The following is a 25,521-nucleotide window of genomic DNA, read 5'->3' on the forward strand; positions in this document are numbered from 1 at the left end:
CCTGAAGTGCCCCGTAGCCCAGTGGACCCTGGTGCCGCGCCTACCTGCTCTGCTCCCGTCAGCTTGGCAGGCAGGTTTGCTGGCACCAAGATGAGGACGGCAGCCGCGGACTGTGACAAGATTCGGTTCCATTTCTCCACGGAGAAGTCAGCGATTCTCATGATGACACAACGACGGGCGAGGAGCTCGGCGTCCGGGGTGCGACTCTCTGCGCTGACCTGCACCCTGCGGAGAGGACGGCACCAGAGTGATGACGTGACACTGCCATACGGCAACCCAATCCTGCCGTCCAGCCACAGCCGGGACAAGACTGACGTGCTTTTAATCTTTTACAAATACAATTTGCAGTAAAAACAGCGACGTCGCGTTCAGATTGTGCAGAATCGGGGCCTTAGGCTAAATGGCACCATGGGCAAAATTGCCTTTGATGCCCCCTACTCCAATGTTTTTTTCCACAATATGCCCAAGACACTTGCGTGTTTTCGTCCCCTAGGAAAATTGAAGCTTTCTTCACACATCGGCCCCTATTCATGGAAACTGGCACTTTGTACATTATGTATGGCCGTCTGGAGTACGATGCACCTAAGTCATTAAAGTGCTGCTCCAATACTTTACATTGATCCTAAGGATACATCATCAAGATCGCAGGGGTCCGACCCCCCCCCCCAGCACCCATCGATCAGCTGGAACAGCACAGCTTCATCAACAGTGTAGTGACCACGGCCGAGTGCTGCAGTCTTGGATATTCCTTACAAAAGGAGTGGAAGCGGCCACTACCCAGATCGTGTACTATGCTGTCCCACAACTGCTAACGTCCGGACACCCTCGCACACTGCAAACATACCACTGACACACTGTCCGTATACAGCACACAGCCCTCACACACTGTCCGTATACCGCACACGACTCTCACACACTGGCCGTATACCGCACACGACTCTCACACACTGGCCGTATACCGCACACGACTCTCACACACTGGCCGTATACAGCACACAGCTCTCACACACTGGTCGTATACAGCACACGGCTCTCACACACTGGTCGTATACAGCACACGGCTCTCACACACTGGCCGTATACCGCACACGGCTCTCACACACTGGCCGTATACCGCACACGACTCTCACACACTGGCCGTATACCGCACACGGCTCTCACACACTGGCCGTATACCGCACACGACTCTCACACACTGGCCGTATACAGCACACAGCCCTCACACACTGGTCGTATACAGCACACGGCTCTCACACACTGGCCGTATACCGCACACGGCTCTCACACACTGGCCGTATACCGCACACGACTCTCACACACTGGCCGTATACCGCACACGGCTCTCGCACACTTGCCGTATACCGCACACGACTCTCACACACTGGCCGTATACAGCACACGGCCCTCACACACTGGCCGTATACAGCACACGACTCTCACACACTGGCCGTATACAGCACACAGCCCTCACACACTGGTCGTATACAGCACACGGCTCTCACACACTGGTCGTATACAGCACACGGCTCTCACACACTGGTCGTATACAGCACACGGCTCTCACACACTGGTCGTATACAGCACACGGCTCTCACACACTGGCCGTATACCGCACACGACTCTCACACACTGGCCGTATACAGCACACAGCCCTCACACACTGGTCGTATACAGCACACGGCTCTCACACACTGGCCGTATACCGCACACGGCTCTCACACACTGGCCGTATACCGCACACGGCTCTCACACACTGGCCGTATACCGCACACGGCTCTCACACACTGGCCGTATACCGCACACGGCTCTCACACACTGGCCGTATACCGCACACAGCCCTCACACACTGGCCGTATATCGCACACGGCTCTCACACACTGGCCGTATACCGCACACGGCTCTCACACACTGGCCGTATACCGCACACGACTCTCACACACTGGCCGTATACCGCACACGGCTCTCACACACTGGCCGTATACCGCACACGACTCTCACACACTGGCCGTATACAGCACACAGCCCTCACACACTGGTCGTATACAGCACACGGCTCTCACACACTGGCCGTATACCGCACACGGCTCTCACACACTGGCCGTATACCGCACACGACTCTCACACACTGGCCGTATACCGCACACGGCTCTCGCACACTTGCCGTATACCGCACACGACTCTCACACACTGGCCGTATACAGCACACGGCCCTCACACACTGGCCGTATACAGCACACGGCCCTCAAACACTGGCCGTATACCGCACACGGCCCTCACACACTGGCGGTATACCGCACACGGCCCTCACACACTGGCCGTATACCGCACACGGCCCTCACACACTGGCCGTATACCGCACACGGCCCTCACACACTGGCCGTATACCGCACACGGCCCTCACACACTGACCGTATACCGCACACGGCCCTCACACACTGGCCGTATACCGCACACGGCCCTCACACACTGGCCGTATACCACACATGGCCCTCACACAGGGGCCGTATACCACACACGGCCCTCACACAGTGGCCGTATACCGCACACGGCCCTCCCCCACTGCCGTATACCGCACACGGCCCTCACACACTGGCCGTATACCGCACACGGCCCTCACACACTGGCCGTATACCGCACACGGCCCTCACACAGTGGCCGTATACCGCACACGGCCCTCACACAGTGGCCGTATACCGCACACGGCCCTCACACACTGGCCGTACACCGCACACAGCCCTCACACACTGGCTGTATACTGCACACAACCCTCACACACTGGCCGTATACTGCTCACAGCCCTAATGTTATGATCTGCAACAAGTACTAAGGAAAGAAGGGGAAAGCTGTCCCTACAGTAAGACTAAGCTGAATCCTTACGATGAAGCGGGCTGCCTGTCCCTAGTGAACGGACCCGCCTTAGTCCTAGGCTAGTCTGAACGAAGACCTATAGAATAAAGGGAAGGGGTCCCTAAAAGAACTAAGGACTGGAACAAAAATGGGACACCTCCTGAACAGAGAAAGTTGTTGCTGAACACAAAAAGATGAACAGACAAAAAGGTACTAGAGGTCCCAAAAGGACCAAGCGAACTGACAGAGAAAGGCACCGAAGCACCTGGCTAGCAAAACAGTCAAACACTGAAGTCCAGCACAGCCAAAAAGGCGGAGCTGGAATATAAAGGCAGATGTTCACGTGACCGCGAAACTCAAGATGGAAAAAACAAACAGGAGGGTTCTAACACCTAACACACTGTCCGTACACCGCACACAGCCCTCACACACTGTCCGTACACCGCACACAGCCCTCAGACACTCGCCATATACATCAGACAGCCCTCACACACTGACTGTAAAAAGCACACAGCCGTCACACACTGGCTGTACACCGCACACAGGCCTAACAGACTGGTCATATACCCCATACAGCCCTCACACACTGGCTTTGAGCAGGGGGTTGGACCAGATGACCCAGGAGGTCCCTTCCAACTCTACCATTCTATGATTCTATGATTCTATGGCCGTACACCGCACACAGCCCTCACACACTGGCCATATACATCAGACTGCACTCACACACTGGCCGTATACTGCACACAGCCCTCACACACTGGCCGTATACTGCACACAGCCCTCACACACTGGCTGTATACTGCACACAGCCCTCACACACTGACTGTATACCGCACACAGCCCTCACACACTGGCTGTATACTGCACACAGCCCTCACACACTGGCCGTACACCGCACACAGCCCTCACACGCTGGCCATATACATCAGACAGCCCTCACACACTGGCCGTACACCGCACACAGCCCTCACACACTGGCCGTACACCGCACACAGCCCTCACACACTGGCCATATGCATCAGACTGCACTCACACACTGGCCGTATACCGCACACAGCCCTCACACACTGACCGTATACCACACACAGCCCTCATACACTGGCCATATACTGCACACAGCCCTCACACATTGGCCATATACTGCACACAGCCCTCACACACTGGCCGTATACTGCACACAGCCCTCACACACTGACCGTATACCACACACAGCCCTCATACACTGGCCGTATACTGCACACAGCCCTCACACACTGGCCGTATACCGCACACAGCCCTCACACACTGACTGTATACCGCACACAGCCCTCACACACTGACTGTATACTGCACACAGCCCTCACACACTGACCGTATACCACACACAGCCCTCATACACTGGCCGTATACTGCACACAGCCCTCACACACTGACCGTATACCACACACAGCCCTCATACACTGGCCGTATACTGCACACAGCCCTCACACATTGGAAGTATACTGCACACAGCCCTCACACACTGACTGTATACCACACACAGCCCTCACACACTGACTGTATACCGCACACAGCCCTCACACTCTGGCCGTATACTGCACACAGCCCTCACACATTGGCCGTATACTGCACACAGCCCTCACACACTGACTGTATACCGCACACAGCCCTCACACACTGACTGTATACCGCACATGTGACACCCCAGGGGTCTGGTTGCCACAGTGATAGAGATATTACGTCTGAGAGCAGGTGGGAGGTCTCTTGGTCAGGGATCCTATGCATGCCACACCTCCTGCCCAGTCCTGGGAGGGGAAGAACTTCCCCTATGTAAACCTAGGGCTGAGGCAGGGTTAGTGTGTAGAGAAGAAGTAGAGACAGAGAAGAGAAGCAGCATAGGAAAAGAACATCAGGAGCTCTGTGGGAGCAGTGCTATAAGGAGTCAGGGGCTGGCAGCTGCAGAGCTCGCCCTGAATGAGAAGCTATCACCGGACCCGGAGTCCGAGGCTGTGGGGACTAATCTTTACCCAGCAGCAGAAACCGCCCGGCAGGGGATTTCAGGTCCTCTGGCCAAGAAACCCGAAGGCACGGTCACATGCGTGGGACCAGCACCGCCGTCGTGGAGCGGACGCCACTAGAAGGCCCCGAGTCACCGGCCATACGGGTGAGCACCACACGGTACAGTCAGGGACGTGGGCTACTTGTACCCGCCTCTAGCAAGGTAGCCAGAAGAGTACAGTCAGTTTGGGAGGCCTACAACTCCGCCTGGCCAGGGGAGATCCCATCTGCTCAAGGACTGACCAGGCCCCGATCGCTAGCCAGTACTCCGGGAGGGTCTATCTTTATCACCAGTAAAGACCCTGAACTACACCGCATCGTCTCTGAGTGATTCCTGCTACCCCCATCATCCACGTCGGCTGCCCTGAGGCCATACCCCTCCCGTTGGGGGTGATACTATCACGCTGCATTCAACGGGTGGCGTAGTCGTCCAACATCTACCGCTAATACGACGCCACTTAGTCTGACTCCCTGGGCACGGACCGGGTCACCGCCACGAGACTACAACCCTCAACAGATCCGGCTCCGGGTAAGCTCCTGCATGCGCAATGCTGTGCGACACAGGCCCAGGGGTGCGTCAACTTTTGGCGTAGTCGGCAGGATTTCGTGCCCGCAACCACCGGGTACTGCGTGCCTGAAAAAGACTGTTCAAACTTACCAGTGGTGAAGATTCCCGCCATCCGTGGAGGTTTCCCGCCATCCGGCGCCATCTTCTGCCTTCTTCCCGCCATCCGTGGAGTTTTCCCGCCGTTGGACGCCATCTTGAAGACGCCGCGGGGGAAGAAGAGGGGCGTGGACTCCGAAAGCGCGCGAGAACTGAAGCCCCGCCTCACGTCCGGACGTTGCGTAAGGTCCTGGAAGGAGCCCAGCAGACGCCGACGTCACAGGAGCGCGACGGAAGGTCCTCAACCCTGACGATCCACTGCGGAGCCGCGGCCTACGGAAGAGGATCATCGCAAGGTAGGCCACGGTCCACTAGGGGGGAGGAAGATGTCGGATACGGAGGAGAGCTTCACTGCCTCAACCCCCGCCAGCGCCACCGCTGCTGCAGTCATGCCTTTCACCATGCCCTATATCCCGGGAGCGGCCTGGCTACCCCAGTACTCAGGGGAGTCACATACCCTGCATGACTTTAGAGAAAAGCTGGATAGCCTCTTCCAGGTGTATCCCCTCACAGAAGAGCAAAAAGTGAGCATCCTGGTGGCCCAATTAACCGGGGCAGCCCAAAGGGAGGTAAAGTCCTGGCCACCTGGGGGGAGGACTGTTGCAGGGATACTAACCCGGCTGAGGGACACCTTTGATACCCGCACCTCAGCCGAGATCAAGCTTAGATTCTACGGGTGCAAGCAGCGAGCACACGAGAGTATAAGGGACTATGCCCTGAACCTACAAGAGGCCCTGAGAGCCATTAAGCAGACCGACCCTGACGGCGTGGGAGACGAGAACAGGCTGTTGACTGAACAATTTATAGAGGGTTTATATTGCAATGCCCACCGAACCCAGTTGCGGGCAATGGCCTTACAGGACCCTCATCTGGGATTTGCACAGTTCAAGGACAGAGCCATCCGGGTGCTCCGAGAACCGGCACCAGGTGGAGTTGTGACCCACAGACGCCCCACTACCACTTACCACCAGGAGGCGGCGCCCTTGTCGGCAGGGCCTGTGGGAGCTGATGCGCAGGCTTTGAACAATGACCCGGCTCCAGACCTGCACCATCAGGTCCAAGAGCTAGCTAAAAGCGTTGCCGCGCTAACCCGAACTGTGCAGTCTTTACAGGTTTCCACTCCAGGGAAGATCCAGCTGGCATCCGGACCGGAGGACATCCCGTGGCGTCGACCAAGGAGGACCCCACCGGCCAGAGGAAGACCCAGCGACCGATACAACGAGGACGGACAACCCATCTGCCGCCGCTGCAATCAACCCGGACATATGGCAAGGTACTGTCCTTTAAACTGGCACAACCTGGGGTAGAGGGCCAAACCCCAGGAAAAAGATCATCAGGCCCATCGAACTGGCGCGACAAATATGTGGGAGGACGTCCAGTCTTGCCTGTGGTACTGGATGGCATCCCTATGAGTGCCCTACTGGACACCGGGTCACAGGTTACCACTATCCCGTACGTGCTCTTCAAGCAGTACTGGAATGACTCGGATATCACCCGCTACCCTGACGACGATTTGAGTATCATCGCCAGCAATGGTCAGCCCGTGCCACAGATTGGATTTAAAGAGGTGACCATTAAAATCGGTAGAGTTGAACTGGCGGCACAGGGACTGATCATTGTAGACATTGACAAGCACGAGAGTCACCCAAAGATAACTCTAGGAACTAATGTAATTGAAAATTGTCTTGCAGAGGTGATTTTCCTTTTACAGCAGGTTGCCAAGAACGCCAGCTCCGGCCAGCAGCGAGTGCTCCAGAGAGAGATCCGGGCACTGATGCGACGGCAACAGATAGAACTCTCCGGTGGTGAGATTGGTAGCGTAAGAATGTGTGACCCTTCTCCTATTGCCATGCCCCCAAAAAGTGAAATGATGATTTGGTGCCGGGCAGCTATTGGTCTGAGAGGTAGAGATTACCAGGCAATGGTAGAACCAGTTTACTCAGACAGTAGGCCCACCATTTTGACAGCACGGGGGGTGGTCAATGTACGCCATGGGAGGGTGCCCGTTCGCATAATAAATATCGGGAAGAGGGAAGTGTACCTGCCCCGGTATGCCACGCTAGCCAAATTGTATACCATCAATCAAAATTCCATACAGTCCGTAGAACCCTTGCCTCCATCTTCCCCGGAGGAAGGTAACGGCTCTAAGGAAACAATGGAGGACTGGTGTCAGCAACTACATTTGGGTACTGACTCCACTCCCTCACACCAGAGACAGGGAGTCTATCGGGTGGTTCAAGAGTACGAGAGAGTGTTTAGTAAACACCCGTTAGACTTCGGGCGAGTCAAGGGGGTAGAACACCACATCCCCACGGGAGACCATCTTCCCATAAAAGAGAGGTATCGACCCGTACCCCCTGCACACTACCAACACGCCAAGGGGATGCTTAGGGACATGAAGGAGGCTGGGGTGATCAGGGATAGCTGTAGCCCCTGGGCAGCTCCACTAGTCTTAGTCAAAAAGAAAGACAACACCATGAGGATGTGTGTAGATTACCGGAAAATCAACCGTATCACACACAAGGATGCGTACCCCTTACCAAGGATAGAGGAGTCTTTGGCTGCTTTAAGATCTGCTAACTTCTTCTCTACCTTGGATCTCACTAGCGGGTACTGGCAGGTTCCTGTAGCAGAGGCGGACCGGGAGAAGACCGCATTCACCACCCCGATGGGACTTAGCGAGTTTACCTGCATGCCGTTCAGACTCTGTAACGCACCAGGAACCTTTCAACGATTAATGGAGTGCTGTCTGGGCCACAGAAACTTCGAGACGGTCCTGTTGTACCTGGACGATGTCATCGTATATTCCAAGACTTATGAGGACCACCTGAAACACCTGGCGGAAGTGTTCGAAGCTCTGGCAAACTACGGCCTAAAGGTAAAACCCTCCAAGTGTCACCTCCTAAAACCAAAGGTGCAGTACCTGGGACACGTGGTGAGCGCTGACGGAGTGGCTCCCGACCCTGATAAGATCACCGCAATTAAGGAATGGCCAAGTCCCTCTAGTGTAAAGGAAGTGCGGCAGTTCCTCGGGTTGGTAGGCTATTACCGCAGATTCATCCCCGGTTTCACCAAAAAGGCAGCTCCTATGCAGGACCTCCTGATAGGCCAGTCCCGGAAGGCCAAGAACCAGAAGCCGCCCTTCAAATGGGAGAAGTTAGAAGAAGAGTCCTTCCGCCAGCTGAAGATGGCCCTCACGGGGGATGAAATCCTGGCGTACCCTGATTATAGCCAGCCCTTTATCCTCTACACCGACGCCAGTAACATCGGGCTAGGAGCCGTACTGTCCCAGATCCAGCAGGGGAAGGAACGGGTAATTGCTTACGCCAGCCGAAAACTGCGACCCACCGAAAGAAACCCTGAGAATTACAGCTCATTTAAGCTAGAGTTCCTGGCAGTGGTGTGGGCAGTCACCGAACGCTTTAAGCACTACCTCGCTTCTTCCCGGTTCACCGTGTACACGGATAACAACCCGTTGACACACCTGGACACGGCAAGACTCGGTGCCCTAGAGCAGAGATGGATGGCCCGTCTGTCCAACTACGAGTTCACAATCAAATACCGGGCAGGACGCTCCAATACCAACGCGGACGCCCTGTCCAGGATGCCAAACCTACCGGACGTAGGAGAAGATCCAGAGGGACTGGAAGAAGTCGAACTCCCCGCGTTCCACCGTCATGGGACTAACCAGTATTCCCATCGGGTAAGGAGTAAGCAAGCCGCTACGTTTAACCCCTTGCCTCACTACAACTGGGAGGAAACGCAAGACAGTGACCCTGCCGTCCGACTGGTGAAGGAGATGCTGACTCGGCCAGAGGCTCGCCTTGACCCGGACGCTCCGGAGGAAGCCAAACAACTGTGGGCTGAGAAGAGTCGACTGTTCCTTTACAAGGGGAAGTTGTGCCGCAGAATGGTTAACTCCCGGACGCATGAACTAATCTGGCAAGTAGTGGTGCCACGAAGAGACGCAGCCATGGTGATGGAGGCATACCACGACGGGGCTGGACACTTCGGATGGAAGAAGCTGGAGTTCCTGCTGCGCGGGCGGTTCCACTGGGTAGGCATGAGGGGAACCATCGAGAGGTGGTGCAGAGACTGTGGCCCGTGCAACCTAAGAAGGAAGGACCGTGCCAGCCAGAAGACCCCCCTTCAGTCCATCGTCACCAAGCAGCCGTTGGAACTGGTAGCCTTGGATCATGTAAAACTGACCCCAAGCAGAAGTGGCTACGTCTACGCATTAACCATTGTGGATCATTACTCCCGGTTCTTGGTTGTCGTCCCCGTTAAGGACTTAACAGCTCAAACAGCAGCTAGAGCCTTCCAGCAGCACTTCTGCCGTCCACACGGGTACCCGGACCAAGTGCTGACGGACCAGGGACCTGCCTTTGAAGCGGAGGTCTTCCAGGAATTCTGCAATCTGTATGGCTGCCGGAAGATAAGGACGACACCCTATCATCCGCAAACTAATGGACTTTGTGAGAAAATGAACCAGGTGGTAATGGATCTTCTGAAAACGTTGCCCCTGGAAGAACGCAGTCTGTGGCCTGAGAAGCTGCCTGACCTGGTGGACCTATACAACTACATCCCTGTAGGTTCCACCAACTGTACCCCGGCTTACCTAATGAGGGCAAGGCCTGGTAAGCTACCTGTTGACCTGGAGATGGGAGTCCTGACACCCGAGGACACTTCACCGGAAGCAGACTGGGACACAGAGAGGCAGCAGCAGTACCGGAAAGTACAGGAGAGCGTGGAGCGAAGTCTCTGTCTCGCTAGGGTAAGACAAGAGAAAACTTACAACCAGTATGCTCCCGCTGTTCCCCTGGTACCCGGAGAGCAGGTCTTGAAGAGGAAGAGACGGCTCCACAAGTTGGACGACCAGTGGGAGAAGGACCCGTACACCGTACTGCCCTCAAGCCACGACAACCCAAAGGTTTGTACCATCAGTAAAGACGGAGTGGAAACCACAGCCATTGTATCCCGGGATCACCTGAAGAAGTGTCCCGAACAGCTACGGAACCCAGAAGGAGAGCAGGAAGACCCTCGACCCGTAGAGGAAAGGGAAGATATGGTTAGTACTGTGCTCGGAGACTTCCCTCGGTCCTGGACTCAAGTCAATGGTGCAGTTGTGGTACCCATCCTCACGTTCCTCCAACCAGCATCCCAAGTGCCTACGGAGCAACAGGTAGAGCTGGAAGAGCAACCGGTCCAGGAGGCAGCAGACTCCACACAAGCAGAACAGGAGGATCAACCCTCTGCTCATAGTGAGCCTGCCGTACCCCTAGTGAGCCAAAGAGCCCGTAGACAGCTGCCCAGTTTACCCTTGACAGCTCCTACACCCTGTAGTTCAGGGCCAGACAGTCAGCTCCGTAGGTCCACTAGGGCCACTAGAGGCCAGTTACCCGCACGTTGGAGGATTTGAAGTGTTTAAATTGTATTATTTGTGGTCACCTGTCTGTTACTTGTAAATAATTATGTGTTTCTAGTTATTTTTAGGAGTCCTTGGTGGATTTACCGGGAATCCTTGTACAATTGATTGGAGCGTAACCTAGGAATGGACTAAAGACTGTTAAGGACTCGGGGCAGGACAGACCCCTACCTGGTTACGTCTCCCTGTTTTGGTGAAATGGACACCTTGCTTTTCTTCAAAACTGCACCCGGTTGCGGACACGCCGTAACCATCTTTATGTGTTTTCCTTATTGTATTATTATTGTTTATACCTTGTTATGTTTTTCTAAAAATATGTTTAGTCCCGGAGTACTAAATTTCACTAGGGGGGAATGTGACACCCCAGGGGTCTGGTTGCCACAGTGATAGAGATATTACGTCTGAGAGCAGGTGGGAGGTCTCTTGGTCAGGGATCCTATGCATGCCACACCTCCTGCCCAGTCCTGGGAGGGGAAGAACTTCCCCTATATAAACCTAGGGCTGAGGCAGGGTTAGTGTGTAGAGAAGAAGTAGAGACAGAGAAGAGAAGCAGCATAGGAAAAGAACATCAGGAGCTCTGTGGGAGCAGTGCTATAAGGAGTCAGGGGCTGGCAGCTGCAGAGCTCGCCCTGACTGAGAAGCTATCACCGGACCCGGAGTCCGAGGCTGTGGGGACTAATCTTTACCCAGCAGCAGAAACCGCCCGGCAGGGGATTTCAGGTCCTCTGGCCAAGAAACCCGAAGGCACGGTCACACGCGTGGGACCAGCACCGCCGTCGTGGAGCGGACGCCACTAGAAGGCCCCGAGTCACCGGCCATACGGGTGAGCACCACACGGTACACTCAGGGACGTGGGCTACTTATACCCGCCTCTAGCAAGGTAGCCAGAAGAGTACAGTCAGTTTGGGAGGCCTACAACTCCGCCTGGCCAGGGGAGATCCCATCTGCTCAAGGACTGACCAGGCCCCGATCGCTAGCCAGTACTCCGGGAGGGTCTATCTTTATCACCAGTAAAGACACTGAACTACACCGCATCGTCTCTGAGTGATTCCTGCTACCCCCATCATCCACGTCGGCTGCCCTGAGGCCATACCCCTCCCGTTGGGGGTGATACTATCACGCTGCATTCAACGGGTGGCGTAGTCGTCTAACATCTACCGCTAATACGACGCCACTTAGTCTGACTCCCTGGGCACGGACCGGGTCACCGCCACGAGACTACAACCCTCAACAGATCCGGCTCCGGGTAAGCTCCTGCATGCGCAACGCTGTGCGACACAGGCCCAGGGGTGCGTCAGCACACAGCCCTCACACACTGACCGTATACCACACACAGCCCTCACACACTGAACGTATACCGCACACAGCCCTCACACACTGGCTGTATACCGCACACAGCCCTCACACACTGACTGTATACCGCACACAGCCCTCACACACTGTCTGTATACCGCACACAGCCCTCACACACTGACTGTATACCGCACACAGCCCTCACACACTGACTGTATATCGCACACAGCCCTCACACACTGACTGTATACCGCACACAGCCCTCACACACTGGCTGTATACCGCACACAGCCCTAATGTTATGATCTGCAACAAGTACTAAGGAAAGAAGGGGAAAGCTGTCCCTACAGTAAGACTAAGCTGAATCCCTACGATGTAGCGGGCTGCCTGTTCCTAGTGAACGGACCCGCCTTAGTCCTAGGCTAGTCTGAACGAAGACCTATAGAATAACGGGAGGGGTCCCTAAAAGAACTAAGGACTGGAACAAAAATGGGACACCTCCTGAACAGAGAAAGTTGTTGCAGAACAAAAAAAGATGAACAGACAAAAAGGTACTAGAGGTCCCAAAAGGACCAAGCGAACTGACAGAGAAAGGCACCGAAGCACCTGGCTAGCAAAACAGTCAAACACTGAAGTCCAGCACAGCCAAAAAGGCGGAGCTGGAATATAAAGGCAGATGTTCACGTGACCGCGAAACTCAAGATGGAAAAAACAAACAGGAGGGTTCTAACACCTAACACACTGTCCGTACACCGCACACAGCTCTCAGACACTGGCCGTATACCGCACTCAGCCCTCAGACACTCGCCATATACATCAGACAGCCCTCACACACTGGCCGTATACCGCACACAGCCCTCACACACTGACCGTATACGACACACAGCCCTCATACACTGGCCGTATACTGCACAGAGCCCTCACACATTGGCCGTATACTGCACACAGCCCTCATACACTGACTGTATACCGCACACAGCCCTCACACATTGGCCGTATACTGCACGCAGCCCTCACACACTGGCCATATACATCAGACAGCCATCACACACTGGCCGTACACCGCACACAGCCCTCACACACTGGCCGTACACCGCACACAGCCCTCACACACTGGCCGTATACCGCACACAGCCCTCACACACTGGCCGTATACCACACACAGCCCTCATACACTGGCCGTATACTGCACACAGCCCTCACACATTGGCCGTATACTGCACACAGCCCTCACACACTGAATGTATACCGCACACAGCCCTCACACACTGACTGTATACCGCACACAGCCCTCACACACTGGCCGTATACTGCACACAGCTCTCACACATTGGCCGTATACTGCACACAGCCCTCACACACTGACTGTATACCGCACACAGCCCTCACACACTGACTGTATACCGCACACAGCCCTCACACACTGGCTGTATACTGCACACAGCCCTAATGTTATGATCTGCAACAAGTACTAAGGAAAGAAGGGGAAAGCTGTCCCTACAGTAAGACTAAGCTGAATCCCTATGATGTAGCGGGCTGCCTGTTCCTAGTGAACGGACCCGCCTTAGTCCTAGGCTAGTCTGAACGAAGACCTATAGAATAAAGGGAAGGGGTCCCTAAAAGAACTAAGGACTGGAACAAAAATGGGACACCTCCTGAACAGAGAAAGTTGTTGCAGAACACAAAAAGATGAACAGACAAAAAGGTACTAGAGGTCCCAAAAGGACCAAGCGAACTGACAGAGAAAGGCACCGAAGCACCTGGCTAGAGAAACAGTCAAACACTGAAGTCCAGCACAGCCAAAAAGGCGGAGCTGGAATATAAAGGCAGATGGTCTCGTGACCGCAAAACACAAGATGGAAAAAACAAACAGGAGGGTTTTAACACCTAACACACTGTCCGTACACCGCACACAGCCCTCAGACACTGGCCGTATACCGCACACAGCCCTCACACACTGGCTGTATACCGCACACAGCCCTCACACACTGGCCGTATACATCAGACTGCACTCACACACTGGCCGTATACCGCACACAGCCCTCACACACTGGCCGTATACCGCACACAGCCCTCACACACTGGCCGTATACCGCACACAGCCCTCACACACTGGCCGTATACCGCACACAGCCCTCACACACTGGCCGTATACCGCACACAGCCCTCACACACTGGCCGTATACCGCACGCAACCCTCACACACTGGCCGTACACCGCACACAGCCCTCACACACTGGCTCTAAAAAGCACACAACCCTCACACACTGGCCGTATACTGCACACAGGCTGGTCATATACCGCACACAGCCCTCACACACTGGCCGTATACCGCACACAGCCCTCACACACTGGCCGTATACCGCACGCAACCCTCACACACTGGCCGTACACCGCACACAGCCCTCACACACTGGCTGTAAAAAGCACACAACCCTCACACACTGGCCGTACACCGCACACAGCCCTGAGACACTGGCCGTATACCGCACACAGCCCTCACACACTGGCTGTATACCGCACACAGCCCTCACACACTGGCCATATACATCAGACTGCACTCACACACTGGCCGTATACCGCACACAGCCCTCACACACTGGCCGTATACCGCACACAGCCCTCACACACTGGCCGTATACCGCACACAGCCCTCACACACTGGCCGTATACCGCACACAGCCCTCACACACTGGCCGTATACCGCACACAGCCCTCACACACTGGCCGTATACCGCACGCAACCCTCACACACTGGCCGTACACCGCACACAGCCCTCACACACTAGCTGTAAAAAGCACACAACCCTCACACACTGGCCGTATACTGCACACAGGCCTAACAGACTGGTCATATACCGCACACAGCCCTCACACACTGGCTGTATACTGCACACAGCCCTCACACATTGGCCATATACTGCACACAGCCCTCACACACTGACCGTATACCACACACAGCCCTCATACACTGGCCGTATACTGCACACAGCCCTCACACATTGGCCGTATACTGCACACAGCCCTCACACACTGACTGTATACCGCACACAGCCCTCATACACTGGCTGTATACTGCACACAGCCCTCACACACTGGCCGTATACCGCACACAGCCCTCACACACTGGCCGTATAACGCACACAGCCCTCACACTCTGGCCGTATACCGCACACAGCCCTCACACACTGAACGTATACTGCACACAGCCCTCACACACTGACCGTATACTGCACACAGCCCTCACACACTGGCCGTATACCGCACACAGCCCTCACACACTGGCCGTACACCGCACACAGCGCTCACACACTGACCGTATGCCGCACACAGCCCTCACACACTGGCCGTATACCGCACACAGCCAACACACACTGGCCGTATACCGCACACAGCCAACACACACTGGCCGTATACCGCACACAGCCCTCACACACTGGCCGTATACCGCACGCAACCCTCACACAATAGCCGTACACCACACACAGCCCTCACACACTGGCCGTATACCGCACACAGGCCTAACAGACTGGTCATATACCGCACACAGCCCTCACACCCTGGCCGTATACCGCACACAGCACTCACACACTGGCCGTATACCGCACACAGCCCTCACACACTGGCCGTATACCGCACACAGCCCTCACACACTGACCGTATACTGCACACAGCCCTCACATACTGGCCGTATACCGCACACAGCCCTCACACACTGGCCGTATAACGCACACAGCCCTCATACACTGGCTGTATACTGCACACAGCCCTCACATACTGGCCGTATACCTCACACAGCCCTCACACACTGGCTGTATACCGCACACAGCCCTCAGACACTGGCCGTATACCGCACACAGCCCTCACACACTGGCTGTATACCGCACACAGCCCTCACACACTGGCCGTATACATCAGACTGCACTCACACACTGGCCGTATACCGCACACAGCCCTCACACACTGGCCGTATACCGCACACAGCCCTCACACACTGGCCGTATACCGCACACAGCCCTCACACACTGGCCGTATACCGCACACAGCCCTCACACACTGGCCGTATACCGCACACAGCCCTCACACACTGGCCGTATACCGCACGCAACCCTCACACACTGGCAGTACACCGCACACAGCCCTCACACACTGGCTCTAAAAAGCACACAACCCTCACACACTGGCCGTATACTGCACACAGGCCTAACAGACTGGTCATATACCGCACACAGCCCTCACACACTGGCCGTATACCGCACACAGCCCTCACACACTGGCCGTATACCGCACACAGCCCTCACACACTGGCCGTATACCGCACACAGCCCTCACACACTGGCCGTATACCACACGCAACCCTCACACACTGGCCGTACACCGCACACAGCCCTCACACACTGGCTGTAAAAAGCACACAACCCTCACACACTGGCCGTACACCGCACACAGCCCTGAGACACTGGCCGTATACCGCACACAGCCCTCACACACTGGCTGTATACCGCACACAGCCCTCACACAGTGGCCATATACATCAGACTGCACTCACACACTGGCCGTATACCGCACACAGCCCTCACACACTGGCCGTATACCGCACACAGCCCTCACACACTGGCCGTATACCGCACACAGCCCTCACACACTGGCCGTATACCGCACACAGCCCTCACACACTGGCCGTATACCGCACACAGCCCTCACACACTGGCCGTATACCGCACGCAACCCTCACACACTGGCCGTACACCGCACACAGCCCTCACACACTAGCTGTAAAAAGCACACAACCCTCACACACTGGCCGTATACTGCACACAGGCCTAACAGACTGGTCATATACCGCACACAGCCCTCACACACTGGCTGTATACTGCACACAGCCCTCACACATTGGCCATATACTGCACACAGCCCTCACACACTGACCGTATACCACACACAGCCCTCATACACTGGCCGTATACTGCACACAGCCCTCACACATTGGCCGTATACTGCACACAGCCCTCACACACTGACTGTATACCGCACACAGCCCTCATACACTGGCTGTATACTGCACACAGCCCTCACACACTGGCCGTATACCGCACACAGCCCTCACACACTGGCCGTATAACGCACACAGCCCTCACACTCTGGCCGTATACCGAACACAGCCCTCACACACTGAACGTATACTGCACACAGCCCTCACACACTGACCGTATACTGCACACAGCCTTCACACACTGGCCGTATACCGCACACAGCCCTCACACACTGGCCGTACACCGCACACAGCGCTCACACACTGACCGTATGCCGCACACAGCCCTCACACACTGGCCGTATACCGCACACAGCCAACACACACTGGCCGTATACCGCACACAGCCAACACACACTGGCCGTATACCGCACACAGCCCTCACACACTGGCCGTATACCGCACGCAACCCTCACACAATAGCCGTACACCACACACAGCCCTCACACACTGGCCGTATACCGCACACAGGCCTAACAGACTGGTCATATACCGCACACAGCCCTCACACCCTGGCCGTATACCGCACACAGCACTCACACACTGGCCGTGTACCGCACACAGCCCTCACACACTGGCCGTATACCGCACACAGCCCTCACACACTGACCGTATACTGCACACAGCCCTCACATACTGGCCGTATACCGCACACAGCCCTCACACACTGGCCGTATAACGCACACAGCCCTCATACACTGGCTGTATACTGCACACAGCCCTCACATACTGGCCGTATACCTCACACAGCCCTCACACACTGGCTGTATACTGCACACAGCCCTCACACACTGGCTGTATACTGCACACAGCCCTCACAAATTGACCGTATACTGCACACAGCCCTCACACACTGGCTGTATACCGCACACAGCCCTCACAACCTGGCCGTATACCGCACACAGCCCTCACACACTGGCTGTATACTGCACACTGCCCTCACACACTGGCCATATACATCAGACTGCACTCACACACTGGCCGTATACTGCACACAGCCCTCACACTCTGACCGTATACTGCACACAGCCCTCACACACTGGCCGTATACTGCACACAGCCCTCACACTCTGACCGTATACTGCACACAGCCCTCACACACTGACCGTATACTGCACACAGCCCTCATACACTGGCTGTATACTGCAGACAGCCCTCACACTCTGACCGTATACTGCACACAGCCCTGACACACTGGCCGTACACCGCACACGGCCCTCACACACTGGCCGTACACCGCACACAGCCCTCACACACTGGCCGTATACTGCATACAGCCCTAATGTTATGATCTGCAACATGTACTAAGGAAAGAGGGGGAAAGCTGTCCCTACAGTAAGACTAAGCTGAATCCCTACGATGTAGCGGGCTGCCTGTTCCTAGTAAACGGACCCGCCTTAGTCCTAGGCTAGTCTGAACGAAGACCTATAGAATAAAGGGAGGGGTCCCTAAAAGAACTAAGGACTCGAACAAAAATGGGACACCTCCTGAACAGAGAAATTTGTTGCAGAACACAAAAAGATAAACAGACAAAAATGTACTAGAGGTCCCAAAAGGACCAAGCGAACTGACAGAGAAAGGCACCGAAGCACCTGGCTAGCAAAACAATCAAACACTGAAGTCCAGCACAGCCAAAAAGGCGGAGCTGGAATATAAAGGCAGATGTTCACGTGACCGCGAAACTCAAGATGGAAAAAACAAACAGGAGGGTTCTAACACCTAACACACTGTCCGTACACCGCACACAGCCCTCAGACACTGGCCGTATACCACAAACAGCCCTCAGACACTCGCCATATACATCAGACAGCCCTCACACACTGGCCATATACATCAGACAGCCCTCACACACTGACTGTAAAAAGCACACAGCCGTCACACACTGGCCGTACACCGCACACAGGCCTAGCAGACTGGTCATATAACCCATACAGCTCTCACACACTGGCCATATACCGCACACAGCCCTCACACACTGGCTGTATACTGCACACAGCCCTCACACACTGGCTGTATACTGCACACAGCCCTCACACACTGACCGTATACCGCACACAGCCCTCACACACTGGCTGTATACTGCACACAGCCCTCACACACTGGCTGTATACTGCACACAGCCCTCACACACTGGCTGTATACTGCACACAGCCCTCACACACTGACCGTATACCGCACACAGCCCTCACACACTGACTGTGTACTGCACACAGCCCTCACACACTGACTGTGTACTGCACACAGCCCTCACACACTGGCTGTATACCGCACACAGCCCTCACACATTGGCCGTATACCGCACACAGCCCTCACACACTGGCTGTATACTGCACACAGCGCTCACACACTGGCTGTACACTGCACACGGCCCTCAAACATTGGCCGTATACTGCACACAGCCCTCACACACTGACCGTATACTGCACACAGCCCTCACACACTGACCGTATACCGCACACAGCTCTCATACACTGGCTGTATACTACACACAGCCCTCACACACTGGCCATATACCGCACCCAGCCCTCACACACTGACTGTGTACTGCACACAGCCCTCACACACTGGCTGTGTACCGCACACAGCCCTCACACACTGGCCGTATACCGCACACAGCCCTCACACACTGGCTGTATACTGCACACAGCCCTCACACACTGGCTGTATACTGCACACAGCCCTCACACATTGGCCGTATACTGCACACAACCCTCACACACTGACCGTATAGTGCACACAGCCCTCACACACTGACCGTATACTGCACACAGCCCTCACACACTGGCCGTATACCGCACACAGCCCTCACACACTGACTGTGTACTGCACACAGCCCTCACGCACTGGCAGTATACCGCACACAGCCCTCACACACTGGTTGTATACTGCACACAGCCCTCACACACTGGCCGTATACTGCACACAGTCCTCACACACTGGCCGTACACCGCACACAGCCCTCACACACTGACTGTATACTGCACACAGCCCTCACACACTGGCCGTATACCGCACACAGCCCTCACACACTGGCTGTATACTGCACACAGCCCTCACACACTGGCTGTATACTGCACACAGCCCTCACACATTGGCCGTATACTGCACACAGCCCTCACACACTGACCGTATAGTGCACACAGCCCTCACACACTGACCGTATACTGCACACAGCCCTCACACACTGGCCATATACCGCACACAGCCCTCACACACTGACTGTGTACTGCACACAGCCCTCACGCACTGGCAGTATACCGCACACAGCCCTCACACACTGGTTGTATACTGCACACAGCCCTCACACACTGGCCGTATACTGCACACAGTCCTCACACACTGGCCGTACACCGCACACAGCCCTCACACACTGACTGTATACTGCACACAGCCCTCACACACTGGCCGTATACCGCACATAGCCCTCACACACTGACTGTGTACTGCACACAGCCCTCACACACTGGCTGTATACCGCACACAGCCCTCACACACTGGCCGTATACCGCACACAGCCCTCACACACTGACTGTGTACTGCACACAGCCCTCACACACTGGCTGTATACCGCACACAGCCCTCACACACTGGCCGTATACCGCACACAGCACTCACACACTGGCTGTATACTGCACACAACCCTCACACAGTGGCTGTATACTGCACACAGCCCTCACACACTGGCCGTATACCGCACACAGCCCTCACACACTGGCTGTATACTGCACACAACCCTCACACACTGGCTGTATACTGCACACAGCCCTCACACATTGGCCGTATACCGCACACAGCCCTCACACACTGGCTGTATACTGCACACAACCCTCACACACTGGTTGTATACTGCACACAGCCCTCACACACTGGCCATATACCGCACACAGCCCTCACACACTGACTGTGTACTGCACACTGCCCTCACACACTGGCTGTATACCGCACACAGCCCTCACACACTGGCCGTATACCGCACACAGCCCTCACACACTGGCAGTATATCGCACACAGCCCTCACACACTGGCTGTACACTGCACACAGCCCTCACACACTGGCTGTACACTGCACACAGCCCTCACACACTGGCTATATGCCGCACACAGCCCTCACACACTGGCCGTATATCGCACACAGCCCTCACACACTGGCTGTATACTGCACACAGCCCTCACACATTGGCCTTATACTGCACACAGCCCTCACACACTGACCGTATACTGCACACAGCCCTCACACACTGGCCGTATACCGCACACAGCTCTCATACACTGGCCATATACCGCACACAGCCCTCACACACTGGCCATATACCGCACACAGCCCTCACACACTGGCTGTATACTGCACACAGCCCTCACACACTGTCCGTACACCGCACACAGCCCTCAGACACTGGCCGTATACCGCACACAGCCCTCACACACTGACTGTAAAAAGCACACAGCCGTCACACACTGGCTGTACACCGCACACAGGCCTAACAGACTGGTCATATAACCCATACAGCTCTCACACACTGGCTTTGAGCAGGGGGTTGGACCAGATGACCCAGGAGGTCCCTTCCAACTCTACCATTCTATGATTCTATGATTCTATGGCCGTACACCGCACACAGCCCTCACACACTGGCCATATACATCAGACTGCACTCACACACTGGCCGTATACTGCACACAGCCCTCACACACTGGCTGTATACCGCACGCAACCCTCACACACTGACTGTATACTGCACTCAGCCCTCACACACTGGCCGTATACCGCACGCAACCCTCACACACTGGCCGTACACCGCACACAGCCCTCACACACTGGCTGTAAAAAGCACACAGCCCTCACACACTGGCCGTATACCGCACACAGGCCTAACAGACTGGTCATATACGCACACAGCCCTCACACACTGGCTGTATACTGCACACAGCCCTCACACACTGACCGTATACCACACACAGCCCTCATACACTGGCCGTATACTGCACACAGCCCTCACACATTGGCCATATACTGCACACAGCCCTCACACACTGACCGTATACCACACACAGCCCTCATACACTGGCCGTATACCGCACACAGCCCTCACACATTGGCCGTATACTGCACACAGCCCTCACACACTGACTGTATACTGCACACAGCCCTCACACACTGGCCGTATACCGCACACAGCCCTCACACACTGGCCGTATACCGCACACAGCCCTCACACACTGGCCGTATACTGCACACAGCCCTCACACACTGACCGTATACTGCACACAGCCATCACACACTGGCCGTATACCGCACACAGCCCTCACACACTGGCCGTACACCGCACGCAGCCCTCACACACTGGCCGTATACCGCACACAGCCCTCACACACTGGCCGTATACCGCACACAGCCCTCACACACTGGCCGTATACCGCACGCAACCCTCACACACTGGCCGTACACCGCACACAGCCCTCACACACTGGCTGTAAAAAGAACACAGCCCTCACACACTGGCCGTATACCGCACACAGCCCTCACACTCTGGCCGTATACCGCACACAGCCCTCACACACTGGCCGTATACCGCACACGGCCCTCACACACTGACCGTATACTGCACACAGCCCTCACATACTGGCCGTATACCGCACACAGCCCTCACACACTGGCCGTATAACGCACACAGTCCTCATACACTGGCTGCATACTGCACACAGCCCTCACATACTGGCCGTATACCTCATACAGCCCTCACACACTGGCTGTATACTGCACACAGCCCTCACACACTGGCTGTATACTGCACACAGCCCTCACACATTGGCCGTATACTGCACACAGCCCTCACACACTGGCCATATACATCAGACTGCACTCACACACTGGCCGTATACTGCACACAGCCCTCATACACTGGCTGTATACTGCAAACAGCCCTCACACTCTGACCGTATACTGCACACAGCCCTCACACTCTGACCGTATACTGCACACAGCCCTCACACACTGGCTGTACACCACACACAGCCCTCACACACTGACCGTATACTGCACACAGCCCTCACATACTGGCCGTATACCGCACACAGCCCTCACACACTGGCCGTATACTGCATACAGCCCTAATGTTATGATCTGCAACTTGTACTAAGGAAAGAGGGGGAAAGCTGTCCCTACAGTGAGACTAAGCTGAATCCCTACGATGTAGCGGGCTGCCTGTTCCTAGTGAACGGACCCGCCTTAGTCCTAGGCTAGTCTGAACGAAGACCTATAGAATAAAGGGAGGGGTCCCTAAAAGAACTAAGGACTCGAACAAAAATGGGACACCTCCTGAACAGAGAAAGTTGTTGCAGAACACAAAAAGATAAACAGACAAAAAGGTACTAGAGGTCCCAAAAGGACCAAGCGAACTGACAGAGAAAGGCACCGAAGCACCTGGCTAGCAAAACAGTCAAACACTGAAGTCCAGCACAGCCAAAAAGGCGGAGCTGGAATATAAAGGCAGATGTTCACGTGACCGCGAAACTCAAGATGGAAAAAACAAACAGGAGGGTTCTAACACCTAACACACTGTCCGTACATCGCACACAGCCCTCAGACACTGGCCGTATACCGCACTCAGCCCTCAGACACTCGCCATATACATCAGACAGCCCTCACACACTGACTGTAAAAAGCACACAGCCGTCACACACTGGCTGTACACCGCACACAGGCCTAACAGACTGGTCATATACCCCATACAGCTCTCACACACTGGCTTTGAGCAGGGGGTTGGACCAGATGACCCAGGAGGTCTCTTCCAACTCTACCATTCTATGATTCTATGATTCTATGGCCGTACACCGCACACAGCCCTCACACACTGGCCATATACATCAGACTGCACTCACACACTGGCCGTATACCGCACACAGCCCTCATACACTGGCCGTATACTGCACACAGCCCTCACACATTGGCCGTATACTGCACACAGCCCTCACACACTGACCGTATACTGCACACAGCCCTAACACACTGGCCGTATACTGCACACAGCCCTCACACACTGGCCGTATACCGCACACAGCCCTCACACACTGGCCGTATACCGCACACAGACCTCACACACTGGCCGTATACTGCACACAGCCCTCACACACTGGCCGTATACCGCACACAGCCCTCACACACTGGCCGTATACTGCACACAGCCCTCACACACTGGCCGTATACCGCACACAGCCCTCACACACTGGCCGTATACTGCACACAGCCCTAACACACTGGCCGTATACTGCACACAGCCCTCACACACTGGCTGTATGCTGCACACAGCCCTCACACACTGGCCATATACCGCACACAGCACTCACACACTGGCTGTATACTGCACACAGCCCTCACACACTGACTGTGTACCGCACATAGCCCTCACACACTGGCCGTATACCGCACATAGCCCTCACACACTGGCTGTATACCGCACACAGCCCTCACACACTGGCCGTATACCGCACACAGCCCTCACACACTGGCTGTATACTGCACACAGCGCTCACACACTGGCTGTACACTGCACACGGCCCTCAAACATTGACCGTATACTGCACACAGCCCTCACACACTGACCGTATGCCGCACACAGCTCTCATACACTGACTGTATACTGCACACAGCCCTCACACACTGGCCATATACCGCACGCAGCCCTCACACACTGGCCGTATACCGCACACAGCCCTCACACACTGACTGTGTACTGCACACAGCCCTCACACACTGGCCGTATACCGCACACAGCCCTCACACACTGGTTGTATACTGCACACAGCCCTCACACACTGGCTGTATACTGCACACAGCCCTCACACATTGGCCGTATACTGCACACAGCCCTCACACACTGACCGTATAGTGCACACAGCCCTCACACACTGGTTGTATACTGCACACAGCCCTCACACACTGGCCATATACCGCACACAGCCCTCACACACTGGCTGTATAGTGCACACAGCCCTCTCACATTGGCCGTATACTGCACACAGCCCTCACACACTGACTGTATACCGCACACAGCTCTCACACACTGACTGTATACTGCGCACAGCGCTCACACACTGGCCGTATAGTGCACACAGCCCTCACACACTGACCGTATACTGCACACAGCCCTCACACACTGGCTGTATACCGCACACAGCCCTCACACACTGGCCGTATAGTGCACACAGCCCTCACACACTGACTGTGTA

The 25,521-nt window shown here is 55.4% G+C and overlaps 1 pseudogene; it reads right to left on the bottom strand.

Moving 5' to 3' along the window:
* Positions 1-25,521, bottom strand: part of LOC141148951 (BOS complex subunit NCLN-like) — a 232,840-nt pseudogene that overhangs the window by 38,412 nt on the left and 168,907 nt on the right.

This window comes from Phyllobates terribilis, unplaced genomic scaffold, assembly GCF_046119375.1.
Source record: "Phyllobates terribilis strain yellow unplaced genomic scaffold, ASM4611937v1 Scaffold_1__5_contigs__length_1240528914, whole genome shotgun sequence".
NCBI classification, from domain to species: Eukaryota; Metazoa; Chordata; class Amphibia; order Anura; family Dendrobatidae; genus Phyllobates; species Phyllobates terribilis.